Source organism: Vitis riparia, chromosome 15 (genome assembly GCF_004353265.1).
Source record: "Vitis riparia cultivar Riparia Gloire de Montpellier isolate 1030 chromosome 15, EGFV_Vit.rip_1.0, whole genome shotgun sequence".
In the NCBI taxonomy this organism is placed as follows: Eukaryota; Viridiplantae; Streptophyta; class Magnoliopsida; order Vitales; family Vitaceae; genus Vitis; species Vitis riparia.
The window spans coordinates 6432691-6450426 of NC_048445.1; positions in this window are offsets into that span (position 1 = coordinate 6432691).

A 17736-nucleotide genomic window follows, 5' to 3' on the forward strand; every position below is an offset into this window, starting at 1 on the left:
TTAATTTCTAAAAGTTCTCATTCTTACATTTAATTCCTAAGAGTCCGATTTTCAAATAATCTCTAAGATCCCGATTCTCAAATGAATTTCAAAAATCCAGTTTTCCTTTGAACAATTTTAATCCCTGTTGCGTGATGCACGTGATATGTTTTGTGCTCTATATGATGTACTAACCCTCTCTTGATAGCGCGTGGTGGCTCGTCGCCTAGGTACGCACCTACTTTCACTCTGGTAATCGTCTAAGTATATTTTGATTCTCACGCGTGTATGATTTATTCTGGGTACTCATTGATCTCCTCATCAGTTGCCATGATTGCTTCATTTTATTAGTAGAGACCCGACTTTAGGGACTTAAAGGGGTGCTACGGTCTGTACCGTACCTTCCCAATAAGTAACCTGACCCCCGAACCCAATCCGGTTTTTCGTAGACCGCCTTTTCCAAAATAAGGAGTCACACTTAGGGTTTTTCTTTCTTATTTTGTTTACCCTTTTTAAAAAATAAAACAAAAATAAGTGGCGACTCCAAGTCATTTTTCTTAATCAATATAAAATCATTTTTCAAAAATAAAAATCGAGCTCGCCATCGAGTGGGAAACGCATGAGCCGAAATGCGGGGTCCACAAAATGGCGACTCCACTGGGGATTTTTAGAGGGTCAAGCTTGAACCTAAAGTGAAGCAAACATGGCATTTGATTAGTCGATCAGTGGATGCCCGTCTCTTGATTGCACATTGAGAGTTTCTTTGTGCATGCTTAGATGTTATATCTATTTGGGATTTTGACATGATGACTACGTTGACTGATTTGTCTTGATTGAGATCTCCAATACCATGATTTTATGTACTTCATTGATACATTCGTTTGAGACATAAACGTGTTGGATTGTTGTTGATTGATCGTCTTGTATTGCTTAGCACATTGACTCTGATTTTGCGTGATTGTTCTGGTCACCTCACATGCATACACTCACCACTGTATATCATTTTGGTTGGACATGCTGATTCATTTGCCTGTATATTATCTTGATCGTCCGTGAGCATGATGTTTGTATCACTATTCGTCTTGATTGTCGTATTCTCGCTTATCTTGTGTGTACGTAAGTGATGTATCCTGCTCTGCCTGACTGTATGATGCATGACTGCCCTCCCTCTGCATGATTGCATGTCGTCTGTCTATGTGGGTCTCACTTCTATCCCCCTACCTCCAACTCTCTTGGTTTCGGTCATTCCTTTCATCTCGGTTCTCACTATTGCAAGTGTGAGACCTTCTGTGTGCTTGCTCTCTGACCGAGCCAGAGATTAGGAGTAGGGTCTAGCGACGGGCTATGTCGATGCACGGGAGCATTCTGGAGGAGAGCGACACTTTGATGTCGATTGGAGTCCGATCATTGAAGACCTGTATAGCCCCGAGCTAGGTTTCATGGATAGTCGTGCGACCAGTGTGTTTCCTCTTCTGCTCTAAATTCTTGGGGTTTTTCGGATGCACCCACACCATTCACTGTGCACTTTAGTTGACCATTGAGAGTTGAGAGTTTGAGAGGTTTCGCCATAGGAAACCCCCTGGGATGTCGAGGTAGTGCATGTGTGGAGGTGATGACCACCTTGCATGGAAGCGCCCCGTCTCTTCGGAGGCGTGCAGAGGGTTGCGTACCATCGGAGGGTACGATCGCTTCTGCTAGGGATCTTTTAAAGTCCACCTATCTCCTTTTAGAGCCACCTTGACCTTGTAGTTTGAGCCTTAGACATTTCAATTAGAATTTTCCTTCCCAAACACGTGGGTGCATCTGTGGGCCTCCAGAGCCGGTTCAGTAGTGACAGGTTTAGTTACCTTCGCAGTAGTCTCTTATATATCTGCTCAGGATTGGATATCAGTTTGATTGCTTCCAGATTACCTTTTGACACGTTTGATAGACATTCTTTGTGAAGTTTCCCTTACCCCGCACCTTATCTAGTGTTTCCGCTGTTGTAGGAGTACCGATACGTTCAGTCTGGGTTCGACTTCTTGGATCAGAGTTGGGGGTAGATTGATCAGAGTATCGGACCAGTTAGACCAGAGATCAGATCAGAGGGATATGGATTCACAGATAGTTACCGTCGATCAGTTTGCCGAGGCCATGGCTTCGATTCAGGAGGCTATAGCTAGCCTTAGCCGGAGGATAGATGGGCAGCAAGCCCAGCAGGTCCCGCCCCCGGATGGTGCCCAGTCTGACCATACAGTGCCACCACCCCCTCCACCCAGTCAGTCAGCACCACAGGCCATGCCGTTCACCCTACATAGTCAGACCGAGGTTGCTCCGCCTCCCGTCACCGTGCCTACCCCGACCTCAGAGGACCCACATGCTCGCATGGATAGGCTTGAGCAGGGGTTGAGGCAGTTGAGGACTTCCGATAGAGCCATTACTTGGGAGGATTTCGATGGGATGCCAGTGGCCAGTTTACCGGCCAAGTTCAGGATGCCAGAGATCGAGCGATACACGGGGATTGGGTGCCCCCGCATCCATTTGAGGCTTTACAGTACGATCATGAGGGCTCATGGATTGGACGGGGCTCAGATGATCATGCTTTTCCCCATGTCTTTAGGCGGCGCTGCACAGCGTTGGTTTGCTTCTTTGGATGTATCACGTCGTCGGACTTGGGATGATCTGGCCCAAGAGTTCTTGAGACAGTATGCATTTAATACTGTCGTTGACGTATCGAGGAGGGAGCTCGAGGCTCTTAGGCAGAGATCAGACGAGTCAGTTTCTTCATTCATCTCCCGCTGGCGTGGGAAGATTGCCGAGATAGTGGACAGACCGTCGGAGAGAGATCAGATTCAGATGGTTTTGAGGAGCCTACAGCCGAGGATTGCCAGGCATGTGGTCGGGGTACCTTTTACAGATTTTGGATCTCTGGCTCTGGCTTTATATGATGTCGAGGACGGCATCTCGAGAGGTTTGTGGGCAGATTCTTCCCTAGTGATGTTAAGGGGAAGAAACCCTTCGGAGGACAGAGATCGACAGATGTGAGTGCCATCAGTTCCTCTAGTCAGAGGCCTCTCAGGCGTCATCAGCCTACTCCACAGCTTCTGGAGGCTCGTCCATCTTACACGCCTCAGCAGTACAGGCCACGAGCACCTTACCCGACTTATAATCAGATATATCAGCCTCAGCCTTTGGCTTTGCCTTATTATGCTACTCAGAGCATCGAGAGGCCTCCTATTTCTTACACGGCTGCAGGACAGCCATGCTATGCTGCCCAGTTCACTGCGAGACCCGCAGCTCCTTATCCCCGACCCAGAGCTCAGCAGACTTCTGCTCCTTTTGCTTTGAGGACGCAGAGACAGTTCTCCCAGATAGGCATGCCGTTGAGCCAAGCTCTTCGGAAGCTCACAGAGGCCGGAGTATTGGCCGCTCTCACTCCGAGACCACCGCCTCAGCCGATTCCGCCTCAGTTCAGGATGAATCTACACTGTGCATACCATCAGGGGCCTGGACACGAGACCGATCGATGCACCGCTTTGAGGCATGCCATTCAGGATTTGATCGACCAGGGTTTGGTACACTTGGGTCAGCCGAGTGTGACCACGAACCCGTTGCCTGCTCACACCACACATGCAGTCCCTCCCCCAGCCGATGGCATTCATTTCTTAGAGTTTGATGAGATCGATGACCACATCCACATGCTGAGTGATGACGATTCAGACCAGAGCCCATCATGTCAGATGTGATTTATGAGATGAGTGGGGTGACTCTAGGTCCTCGGATGCCCGCTCCATTTCGATTGGTTCCCGAGGCGGCATCGGTGCAGGCTACCACTGTTGAGCCATTGATTTTGCCGCATTACAGCGTCCGGACGCCTTTCATCTTGATCCCGGATGTTGAGGAGGTTCAGGCTCCACACGTTGACGATTCCCAGACTCTGGACATTCAGTATGTTCTCCGAGGAGGTAGAGTGATGCGACAGCCACCTCCCACGGCAGCTAGGCCAGTTGGGGGTACGTCCGCTCCCGAGGAGGTCAGAGCCGAGGACGATGAGATTTTGAGGCAGTTGCAGAGCACTCAGGCTCGTATTTCCATCTGGAGCCTCTTGGCGTCCTCCAGTACTCATCGGGATGCACTGACTCGAGCTTTGAGTCAGATCAGAGTTGATACCACGACCACTCCCGAGGGGTTGATCCACATGATGACGGTCGGCCGAGCCACATGCATCGTATTCTCAGACGATGATTTGCCACCGGAGGGCTCAGATCACACGCGTCCACTCTACATATCTGTCGGTTGTTCAGGCCGCCGAGTCCCATCTGTCCTTCTGGACAATGGGTCGGCCTTGAACGTGTGCCCTCTCGCCACTGCCATTGCCCTCGGATACGCTCCTTCTGACTTCGGTCCCTCCACTCAGACCGTTCGCGCGTATGATAGCACTCGGAGGGAGGTCATGGGTACATTGGAGATCGAGCTGCTGATCGGTCCGGCCACTTTCATTGCCGTGTTTCAGGTTTTGAGGATTCCTACATCCTTTAACCTGCTTCTGGGCCGACCATGGATCCATAGAGCCGGAGCTATTCCTTCTTCCCTTCATCAGAAGGTGAAGTTTATTCATGATGGCCGGGTCGTCGTGGTGCAGTCTGCGAGTGATAGGTTCATCTCTGCCGAGCCCGTACTCGAGATTAGTCACGCTGATGATGATCTTTTTCTGACCGGATTTACCTTTGATGAGGTACAGACTCTGGAGATGGAGGATTTCTGTCGAGATTTTGTAGCCATGTCCTTCGACCAGCACAGCAGCACGGTGGTGCTCGATATTATGCGGAGTATGTCTTATCTTCCTGGTATGGGCCTGGGGCGGCGTCAGCACGGGCCTAGTGAGTTCATGGCCTTTCCGGACCGCGACGTACCATTCGGGCTCGGATTCATTCCCACTGAGGCTGACTATCGTCATATGGCGCGACTGCGCAGGGAGAGGGTGAAGGCTCGCTTGACTCGTACGCCCTTTTATTATCCTGTCCGCCCATACACCATGAGTCTAGCCGATTACTTTGTGAGGGTATCAGAGCCACATGCACCATCTGATGGGGTCATCGGAGGACTCAGCACCACCCAGGAGGCCGAGCTTCAGCACCTCGTCCAGCAGTTACAGTTGAGTGACGGTGCCCCTGGCCCTTCGACTTCTGTGTTGATTGCTCCTCCCTCCCCAGATCGCACGAGCCTTATGACGCTTTGCTTCCCGGATGAGATCGATGATCACGGGACTTTTGCCGAGATTGGGGACGTAGTGGACGGAGCTGTGCCGCGTGATGAGTACGTTGATGAGATGCTCGCGATGAGCTTGATCCAGACCGAGGAGATAGCCCCGCCGGAGCTCGCTTCGCCATTTGATCTTTTCGGGGTGTCCGTCCTCGAGATCGCCGAGGAGGTCCAGACTGCCCCTGCTCAGGAGTCCGCTGAGGACCTTATAGTTTTTGATGATTTGTTTGATAGCCATGTTCGCATTATAGAGGGAGCGCCCGACTTTGTGGGCCCACCTCTTTCATTTGACGTTCTGTCGGGGTTCGTCTCCCGTTCTGACTATGTTTCTGACTCTTCATCTATGGATTTGAGCATCTTTGAGTATTTGCCTGTCTCTTCTGGTATTGATTTATCTGCACCATCTTCACCCACATCACAGGTTTTTGATATTGACGATGAGATTTTACAGCATGACTCAGACGATGACTCATCTTCTGTTTCCGATTCGGATCCCGTTGATCAGAGGGTTTCACCTGCTGTAGGGGACACAGTGATTATTGATTTCGGCACCTCAGATCAGCCTAGGGAGTTGAGGATTGGGTCAGATCTATCTGTAGATGAGAGAGACAGCCTCATCCAGTTGCTCAGAGCATACTTGGACGTCTTCGCATGGTCCTATGAGGACATGCCGGGCCTTGACCCATCTATCGTCCAGCATCGTTTGCCACTTCTGCCCCATGCTAGACCGGTTAAGCAGAAGTTGAGACGATTGCACCCTCGTTGGAGCTTGCAGGTGAAAGAGGAGATCCAGAAGCAGCTCAGTGTAGGATTCTTATCAGTGGTCGAGTACCCGAAGTGGCTGGCCAATGTCGTCCCTGTCCCCAAAAAGGACGGCAAGGTGAGAGTCTGTGTTGATTTCCGAGATCTCAACAAGGCCAGTCCTAAGGATGATTTTCCTCTTCCACACATCGACATGCTAGTTGATAGTACGGCAGGTCATTCGATGTTGTCCTTTATGGACGGATTTTTCGGGTACAGTCAGATCTTGATGGCTCCAGAGGATATGGAGAAGACGTCCTTCATTACCGAGTGGGGTACTTATTGCTACCGAGTCATGCCATTCGGATTGAAGAATGCAGGAGCCACTTATCAGAGAGCAGCGACCACGCTTTTCCATGACATGATGCATCGGGATGTCGAGGTTTATGTAGACGACATGATAGTGAAATCCCGAGGTAGATCAGATCACTTAGCAGCTTTGGAGAGATTCTTGAGAGGATCAGGCAGTTCAGATTGAGACTGAATCCTAAGAAGTGCACTTTTGGGGTGACTTCTGGGAAACTCTTGGGATACATGGTCAGTGAGCGAGGCATAGAGGTAGATCCGGACAAGATTAGAGCCATCCTTAACATGCCTGCACCGAGGACAGAGAGAGAGGTCAGAGGCTTCTTGGGCAGACTTCAGTACATCAGCAGATTCATTGCCAGATTGACAGACATTTGTGAGCCCATTTTCCGACTCTTGAGGAAGAGTCAGCCTACTGTTTGGGATGATCAGTGTCAGCACGCATTCGAGAGGATCAGAGAGTACTTGTTGTCGCCTCCAGTCTTGGCGCCTCCCACACCAGGCCGTCCCCTACTCCTATATCTGTCAGTTTCAGACGTAGCATTAGGATGCATGTTGGCTCAGCTCGATGATTCGGGCAAGGATCGAGCCATTTATTATCTGAGTAAGAGGATGCTAGACTACGAGACGAGATATGTTATGATTGAGCGCTATTGCTTAGCTTTGGTTTGGGCCACTCGACGATTGAGACATTACATGACCGAGTATTCAGTGCATTTGATATCCCGTCTAGATCCTTTGTGATATTTGTTTGACAGGCCTGCCCTGGTAGGTCGCCTCATGAGATGGTTGGTACTTCTGACTGAGTTTGACATTCATTATGTCACTCAGAAGTCCGTCAGAGGGAGCATTGTCGCAGATCATCTAGCTTCTTTACCGGTTTCCGATGGCAGGGCCATTGATGACGACTTTCCAGACGAGGATGTTGCTGCTGTGACTAGTCTGTCAGGTTGGCGCATGTACTTTGATGGTGCGGCCAACCATTCTGGATACGGGATAGGCGTCCTGTTGATATCCCCTCATGGTGATCACATTCCCAGATCTGTTCGTTTGGCATTCTCGGATCGACATCCTGCCACGAACAACATTGTTGAGTATGAGGCTTGTATCTTGGGGTTAGAGACAGCCCTCGAGCTCGGGATTAGACAGATGGAGGTGTTTGGTGACTCCAATCTGGTATTGAGACAGATTCAGGGCGAGTGGAAGACTAGAGATGTGAAGCTTAGGCCTTATCACGCGTATTTGGAGCTACTGGTCGGGAGATTTGATGATTTGAGATATACCCATCTGCCTAGAGCGCAAAACCAGTTTGCTGATGCCTTAGCTACTCTAGCTTCCATGATCGACATTCCTGTCGATGCCACTGTTCGCCCATTATTGATTGAGTCGAGATTTGCTCCTGCATACTGTTGTCTGATTGAGGATATGGAGATAGATGATGGTTTGCCTTGGTACCACGACATATATCACTTTTTGAGACTCGGCGTATATCCTGAGGCCGCCACTGCCAAGGATAGGAGAGCATTGAGACAGTTGGCCGCCCGATTCGTGATTTGTGGCGAGGCGCTATATAGACGATCACCTGATGGGATGCTACTATTATGTTTGGACCGGGCTTCTGCCGATAGAGTGATGCGAGAGGTTCATGCGGGAGTCTGCGGACCACATATGGGAGGACATATGTTGGCCCGTAAGATCATGAGGACCGGCTATTTCTGGTTGACTATGGAGACGGATTGTTGTCAGTTCGTCCAGAGATGTCCCGAGTGTCAGATACACGGAGATCTCATTCACGTGCCGCCCTCCGAGTTGCATGCGCTTACTTCGCCATGGCCATTTTCCGTATGGGGTATTGACATCATCGGGAAGATTTCGCCGAAATCTTCCAGTGGTCATGAGTTCATCCTGGTCGCCATCGATTACTTCACCAAGTGGGTGGAGGCCGCCTCATATGCGAGATTGACATCAGCTGGAGTCGCTGGTTTCATCAGATCACACATCATCTGTCGCTATGGGGTCCCTCATGAGTTGATTTCAGATAGAGGGGTACATTTCAGAGGAGAGGTTGACACCTTAGTACAGAGATACGGCATTCGACATCATAGATCATCTGCGTACAGGCCGCAGACGAATGGGGCAGTAGAGGCCGCGAATAAGAATATTAAGAGGATACTACGGAGGATGATTGAGACTTCTCGGGATTGGTCGGAGAAGCTCCCATTTGCATTGTGGGCTTATCGGACCTCTCTTCGCACCTCTACAGGCGCCACACCTTACTCATTGGTATATGGCATGGAGGCGGTGCTACCCGTCGAGATTGAGATGGGTTCGTTGAGGGTAGCACTAGAGCAGCAGATTCCCGAGACAGATTGGGCTCAAGCTCGATTTGATCAGCTCAATCTCCTAGATGAGAGGAGATTGAGAGCAGCAGACCATGTTCGTGCATATCAGAGGAAGATGGCCCGCGCTTTCAAAAAGCGGGTCAAGCCTAGACCACTACATGTAGGTGACTTAGTCTTGAAAGTCATCAGGGGATTGATCAGAGATCCTAGAGGGAAGTTCAAACCCAACTGGAGCGGACCTTATTTCATCAGGGAGTTGACCTCAGAGGGCGCTGCATGGCTGATGGATTTAGACGGAAACCGATTCTCAGAGCCAACCAATGTGGATCAGCTAAAGAGGTACTATGTTTGAGACCATGGTCGTAGGATGGGTGGCCATCATTTCAGTTAGCCATTACCTTGTTATTCCTTTGTGATACATAGTCCGTTGCTAGCCCATTGAGCCTCACATGCGTATTATATCCTTTCTTTCTTATCGCCTTGCTCACATTTTCACACCGGGACAGGGGCCCTTTAATGTATGCATGCATTGTTTGGGAGTTTCATGAGTCTTGGACTAGGGGCATGTTTTTCTCATCATCTTTTCTTATCACTGTACCTCTGCATTTTCATCTCATCTTATTGGTTGTGTTATTCATCTCTTCTTCCCTATCCTATCTACTATTTGTTCGTCTCATGTTCTCTCCACCCTGAGTGGTGAGCCTCCTCAGTTCATCACATGGAGGATAGTCACATCATTTCCACCATCTGTCTCGTGGACACTGGTTTAGAGATCTTTAGTTTGAGAAGGTCATCTTGTCAGAGAGAGTTTGTTTGTTACCTTAGCACTTGGGAGTGTGTCCATTTGTTATTGATATCATCTTTGGGGTTCATTTATTCATGTTCGGGGTACGCGTGTTTGTATATATGTAAAAATAAAAAAATAAAATAAAAATAAATAAATAAATAAATAAATAAATTAAATTAAAAAAAAAGAAAAAAAAAAAGGATTAAAAAAAAAAAAAAAAAACATAGGTGTGTATTATTTTTTATCATTGAGTATGTATATTGATGTTTGGGGGTCATTTTTATCGAGTATGTTCGTTATTGGGAGTTCGTATGTGAGCTCTCTGAGATCCCATGTTATTTGTATTGCTTCGTCATATCTATTTGTGAGAGAGATGAGTGACCTTCTCCTAAGGACTCTGAGTCATTGTCCTTTCCATCATTACGTTCATTATTGATGTGACTTCACTTCATGTTTGATCTGAGGCGATCACCACATTTCTTCACATATTCATTGTTTCGCTGTCGCTTTTATCGTTGCTTGTGATTCATCTCATTCCCTTCACATCTTATTTCCTCCTTACAACGACCCATCTCGGGTTCGATACTCATTTCGCATCATCATTACACATACCGCTATCAGTTCATGTTGCTTCATTTGTCTCCTTATCGACATCATATTCACGTTAGGCATCCTCAGGTCCATGGCTCATGGGGTTCACTATACATGTTGCATTTCATATATGAGGGCATGAGTTTTGATCATTGGGTATTTGAGCCTAGTTTCCTTTCGTTTCTATCACCCTATCACCTTGGCCTACGTTACGTCCCGTGTCTTAAGACCACCCTGAGGCCATGGGATCAGATGTCGTCTTCAGCAGCCTCTACTTGGACAGGTGATTGAGATCTGGTTGATATTTAGATATCGCCATGCTTCTTCTTCTGGGAGTCGCTTCTTTGATGTGCAGGTCTGATTCAGTTGTGTTCGGATTACCGGGATCGCGAGTTTGACGATGATTGATTTGCTGTCACCCGATTTCTGACCTATCATACCTCTGGTGCCACACTGAGGCATATCCCATTTCATTTAGAGGTTCATGGATCCTCACGGACTTGCATGATCATCACTTACTGGATGCTCACTGAGACGTAGACATGATCGTTACCTTACAGAGCCCCTGAGATCTACCCAGCCAGGTCCGCACTTCTCGACACTTGGATGCCATCATGCCTCTCCATCCGGGAGGTACATCTTGGAGATGTGTGCATGATTCAGTTATGGATTCAGACGACCAGTGTTACATGTTCGATGATAGATGATTTCATGTAACTCGATTTCTGACCTGTCGTGCATCTGATGCCCATACTGGGGCATATTTTCCGTTTTGGATGAGATTTACGGACTTTCATGGAGGTCACATGCGCGATGATGGATGATTTCACGACATTTGTTCTTCCGACCTGTCGCGCACTTGATGCCATACTGGGGCATATTCCGTTTCGGAGAATCTTTATGGATCTTCGCAGAGGTCACATATTCGAGGATAGATGATTCTATGCTGTCTGATCTCCGACCTATCATACATTTGATGCCATACTGGGGCATATTTTCTGTTTCGGATGAGATTTACGGACTTTCATGGAGGTCACACGCGCGACGAGGGATGATTTCATGTCGCTCGATTTCTGACCTGTCGAGCATCTGATGCCCATACTGGGGCATATTTTCCGTTTTGGATGAGATTTACGGACTTTCATGGAGGTCACATGCGCGACGATGGATGATTTCATGTCGCTCGATTTCTGACTTGTCGAGCATCTGATGCCCATACTGGGGCATATTTTCCGTTTCGGATGAGATTTATGGACTTTCATGGAGGACACGTGCTCGACGATGGATGATTTCATGACATTTGTTCTTTGGACCTGTCGCGCACCTGATGCCATATTGGGGCATATTCCATTTCGGAGGATCTTTATGGATTTTCGCAGAGGTCACATGTTCGAGGATAGATGATTCCATGCTATCTGATCTCCGACCTATCATACATTTCGATGCCATACAGGGGCATGTTTCCATTCGGATGAGATTTATAGATCACGAGGGAGTTGCATGCTTATCCTTATTTGCGAGATGTATGCAGAGATGACGATATGTTCGCTATCCTCACGATGAGTCCTTGGTGGAGCCTATCGAGAGCCATCTAGCCAGGCCCGCGCTTTTAGATGTTTAGGTGTCGTCATGCTTTCTTCCGAGGGATACCTCTTCGATATGTGGGTTTGATTCAGTTGCAGGCAGAGATGATCTGAGCTCATCTGATTTTTTCGGCATGTTACATTCTCGATGCCACACTGAGGCATGTTCCCCATCTTGATCGAGATTTATAGATCCCCACTGGTTTACATGATCATCCACGGTTATGAGATACACGCCAGGTCGATGTTTGATTTCATTTTGTCCGAATACTCCGAGGAGCCTCTCTTGAGTCATTCAGCCAGATTCATACCCTTTGATATAGTCGTGATTCCTGGATGGAGTTGTCTCTGGTGCTTGGATTTCCTGCGTCATCATTTCCGTGGGGTACATATCAGATCTATTATACGTCCCATTGGTGTTTCTCGGGTCATCAGGATAGATCGGGTACATCTGATGTCATACGGGGGCATATTGCCCTCATTTAGCCCTGGAGGCGATCGTTCTCTCACATATCCGTTACAGTTTCCATCACTCGGCCGAGATATGTTGTATTCGCCTCACTGACCATTATTCCTGGGCTTTTCAGCGATATGAGATCTCAGTAGAGCGTCATTCGAGACTCGTAGAGTCCCGTTCAGCCATTTCCAGCGGATTGGGATTCGCAGCAGCACGCCACACTGGGGCATACCCCCGTCTTTGAGTTCATCAGTTGTTTTGCAGATCGTTCTCACTACTTGATCTATTTCTTGATCTTTGCGAGTCGTCACACTGGGGCATCCCCCCACTGTCTTTTCGTTTGGGGCAACCCCCCACTGTCTTTACATTTGGGGCAACCCCCCACTGTCATTTACGTTTGGGGCATCCCCCCACTGTCATTTATGTTTGGGGCATCCCCCCACTGTCCTTTACGTTTGGGGCAACCCCCCACTGTCATTTCGTTTGGGCATTCCCCTACCGTCATCTTGTTTAGGGCATCCCCCTATTTTCAGTTTGTTTAGAGCATTCTCCTACTGTCAGTTTGCTTAGGGAATCTCCCTTTGTTTCAGATTTGTCACCACCGTAGGTCTTCACCTATGGGCCTTATAGTTTAGTGTTTAGAGTTAGTTTTTTGGTTTGGCTTCCAGAGCTATTATTTTCTCAGTTTAGCGTTTAGGGTCAGTCTTGGCACTCAGAGTCACGTCTCCTGGCATTGGTATTCACTAGCATTGCGCATGTTGCCTTCATGGATTGGCATTTATCCTCGTTTTCCTTACCTAGTCTCCCCATGCTTATCGCCTATTCGTCATTGTCCTTTCATATCTCCCTTCTCACTTGCTTATGACGATGTCCTTTGAGTTCATGATACGTATTTCTGTCATGTTATTGAGCACCCTACATTAGTCATTTTCATATAGTTTCACTTAGGATAGTCTTCTTCTGGCACATTCTTTCCTGTACTTCTAGAGTGGTTCGACCATTACTCATCCTTGATATGGTCTTTCGAGTCACTTTTGGAGACGTCTTAAAGGAAGCCTGGGTCCTCAGTGTGGCTTCAGGGACATTTTGAGACATCGCTTTCTCTCAGGTTTAGAGCCTTTGTGTTTGTCTGTTAGTTTGAGTGAGTTCGTGTTTCACTAGTGTTCCTATGGGGGTCTCCTTGGTTCTTCGGTAGAGTTCACTTCATTTCACTCACTATTCGCACCTGCTTTTCACTCCAGTGTTCATGTTCTTTACACTCGTGAACTCTACCGAAGAGGGGCATATTTGTAGACCCCCTTTTCAAGGGCTGAAGACTTGTAGTTTTTTTTTTTAGGAGATTTTTTATAGCATTGGAAGGAGGTCGTCTCACCCTCTGGAAGAGCTGGCAGCACCCTAGGCAAGTATGGGGGCCCCTTCCCGACACGTGAGACAAGCTGCATGAACGGCATGGAGATGGCAGGAGGCCATGCTGGTGGTTGAGAAGTCGTGCTGGCTGATGGAGGAATAGTGGAGCTAGTAGTGGCTTCCAGGGGAAGATAGAAACAGGAGAGGAAAAACGGATAGAGGGAGAAAAAGAAAAAAAGGAGAGAGAGGGGGATGAAGCTGGAGGAGTTTTCTTTTCTGGAGGGAGTTTTTTTTTTGGAGAGAATCCTTAGACTGGAAAGGGAAGACACCTGCTACGAGGAGATGAAGGACTTCCTAGGAGCATCTTCTTTTCGGTTTGCTTGTAAATAAGCTTTTCAGGTATGGATTTTGCTCATTGTTTTCACTATCTTGTTGTGGGATATCTTTGTTTGTTTTATGCATGAATCTCAGGCCATAAGATTAGCTTTTACTGATCTTTAGGATGATTACGGTTTTGTTGTCATTGTTGTACCATGTTTTTCTTCTTGCAAAGACCTTGGTTCTGTTTTAGCTCCAGCGTGAGATATCTCAATGCTTGCCCCCCTGTTTTTGTGTAAACTCCTAGATCTTTCCACCCCCTTGCAAGCCCATGGACGAAACGAGGAAATGGGTCTCCAATCATTGCTTCTCCTGTCTTTGAACTCTGTTTTGTAAATGCTCTTTTTCACATTTTTCTTTGTTCTTAACGGAATGAATCGTGAACATGGTGAGTTATGGTTTGAGTTGATGAGCATGGTTGCGACATGTAGCTCCTGGCGAAGAATTCTGCGTGGGTACAAGGTCAATAGAGTCCTACTCCATCTCCTAATCCCATGCATGTAGCTCATCCCATATCAACCAAACCCGCGATACACGCGCCCATGGCTAACCCTTACACTGTCACCACCTTTTCTCTCTCCTTCTCCTGCCAACCCCATGCTTGCATTTTTCTCTCATCACCATTCGCACCCATCTCCATGCATGAACTCATCACCACTCATGCTCACGCTTCTACCTCTCCACACCCGTATCACTTTCTCTCTCCACCATGCCACCAATCCCATGCAAATCCCCATTCCCGCATGCCTGCCTATATCTTCTTCTTTACACCACCAAGCATATACCCATTTCTCTCTCTAGATTTCCACACTATTCTCACCACCACATCCATCCTAACCTTCGTGCAACTCATTGGCTTCGTACCCACTAATTCATTCATGCCCGCATGTGCTCTGCTGTCAACCTCGTTGCTGAAGATGAAGTCTCTTAAGCCAACGCCGGATGGTAGACTCCTAAGCTATGACCCATCTTCATTTGCATTCAATCACAGCACGCATCTGGGCATTCTCTCTACAGCTTGGTGGATCCTGAGCTCTTCCGTGCCACCCATGAGGATGATCCGAAGGCGTTTTTGAAGGTGTCGCCATGGCTGGCCTTGTTGAGGTTTTGCGTTAGCTTGACGACTTGGCTGAGTTTGCTGCCGAGACGTCCCATGGCTTGCACGAAGGAATGACGGTGACTGCTGCAAGGGGTCGTGGTCTAATGGTGTTGGCCGGCATTCCAGTTTGCATGATCAGAATCTGATCACCAGAGGGTATTACCCTTTTGGCCAAAACGCTCATATCTGGGCACGTGCATGGAGTGCTCAACTCATTACACACATGGGTTGATTTAAAAAAAAAAGAGGTCCATGATCATTGAGATTTTGTAACAGGAAAAGAAAGGAATTGAACAATCCCCGCACCACCATGATGCCCAAGGCCCACTAGCTTCCTTTGAGATTCAATCTTCCCCCCTCAAGCCCACTTCCAAAGCCCACTTGCCCCACTTACTTTCATGCATGCAGTCGGTGGAGAGTGTCACTCATGCATATATATTTGCTTATTTGTGCAATCTCTCCATTCTCAATGTCAAGATTCAATCCTCACCCTTTTTAACTTTTAAATCTAATTGTCAAAATCTTCATTTTCAAAGTATAGTTCCCCAAAATCCTTTCTAATTTTTAAGAGTTTCTATTTCATAATGTTCCTTTTTTTTAGCTCCCCAATTCCAAAGTCAATTTTCAAGATTCAAGATTTTAATCTAGTTTCCGAAACTCCAATATCTTCCTAAATTAATTTTCAATTTTAAATATTCAACTATTCAATTTTATACGTTTAGATATTATGTTTGTCAATAATTATTTTTATCCCATATATATTTATTCATCTCATTAAAAAAAAAAAAAAAATCATTAAAGTTTCCACCCTTCAAAAATCTGAATTCCAAATCTAATTTTTAAACCCCTAAAAAAAAAAATCCACTATTCTTCTTTTTTCATTTAAAAGTTACTTTACTTAAACAGAATTGTCATCCTATATTTATTTATTTATTCAAAATCCAATTCTTCAAAAACTTGACTTCTTAAATTAATTTTCAATCTCGAAATTTCCACTATTCAATTTCACTCACTTAAATACTACGTTTGTTAATTATTATTATTATTCGATATATATTCATTCACCTTCTTCTAAGATTCGCACTCATTAAAGTCCAATTCCTTCAAAAATCCCATATCCTAATTTAATTTCCAACCCTGAAAATTCCATCATTTTTTTTATTCCGTTTAAATGTTATTTTTGTTAATTAGTATTATCATCCTGTACGAGTCTACTAATTTACAATCCAATCCTTTAGAAATCCGATGTCCCAATTTAATTTTCAAACCCCTAAAAATTCCACTATTCTTTTTATTCCGTTCTAAATGATTATCTTCGTTAATTAGTATTATCATCCTTTATTAGTTTATTTATTCAAAATCCAATCCTTTAAAAGGATCCAATGTTATAATTTAATTTTCAATCCTAAAACTCTACTATTTGGCTAAATGTTATTTTCTTTAATTTGAATTAGTACCTTATATTCATTTACTTATTTAAAGTCTAATCCCTCGAAAATCTAACTCCCTAACTCAATTTTTCAATTCTAAAAATTCCGCAATTCACTCAAATCTTATTTTCATTAGAATCATCCTCCCCCATTTGCCTATCTATTTAAAGTATAATCCTTCAAAAATCCCATGCTTAAATTTAATTCTTCAAATATTTGTTTAAATCTTATTTTCATCAATTAGGATTATTATCTCATATTCGTCCATTTATTTAAAACCTATATCTTCAAAAATCTCGTCTTAACTCAATTTCTCAAAACCTAAAAATCCTACAGTTCGCCTAAATTTTGTCCTCATCAATTAGTATCATTATTCTATGCTTGTTCAAAATCCAATCTGCCAAAAACCCCATGCCTTAATTAAAACTTCAGTCCCAAAAATTCTATTATCCATCTTTATTCACCCAAATATTATTCTCGTTAATTAGTATTATAATCCCATACCTATCTATTTACTCGAAGTCATATCCTTTTAAAATCCAACGCCCTAATTCAAATTCTCAATTAGAAAAATTCCACTATTCTCTTTTTTTATTCGTCTAAACATTTTTAGTATCATTATTCCATGTTTATTTATTTACTTATCTCAATCATTAAAATTCAATTCTTCAAAACCGGATTTCCAAGTTTAATCTTTAGACTCAAAAATTCCACCATTCATTCTTATTCACCCAAATATCATCTTTGTCATCACTGTTATAAATTCCAAGTTTACTTATTTCCTTCCTCTGAAAATTCCAATAAATAGAGTCCAATTATTCAAAGATCCGACTTTCAAACCTAATTTTCAAAAATCCCACTATTCACTATTCATCCGTCCGAACATCGTTACGATTAATTAGTAACATTGTTCCATACTTCCCCATTTATTTCTCTTAAAATTTTCAATCGTTAAAGTCTAATTCTTCAAGGTTCCGATTTCTAAATCTAGCTACCTGAAATTCCAATTGTCCTATCTCCGAACTCAATTCTCAGTTTCCCATGCTCCAGTTCCCATATTTATCCCACTACTTATTATTATCATTATCACTATCATTTTATTCATTATTTTTTATAAACTCCGCCTTCGAATGATTTCTAAGATTTCCAATTTTTATAAATCAATTTTCATAATTTCTACTTTTAAATAACCTACGATCCTGATCCCTTTCAAAATTTAACTCCCATAGTCCTAAAACTTAATTTTTCTTAAAAATCCCGAACTTTCAAATAATTCTTCAAAATCTCAATTTCCTTTCAAATTTAATTTCTAAAAGTTCTCATTCTTACATTTAATTCCTAAGAGTCCGATTTTCAAATAATCTCTAAGATCCCGATTCTCAAATGAATTTCAAA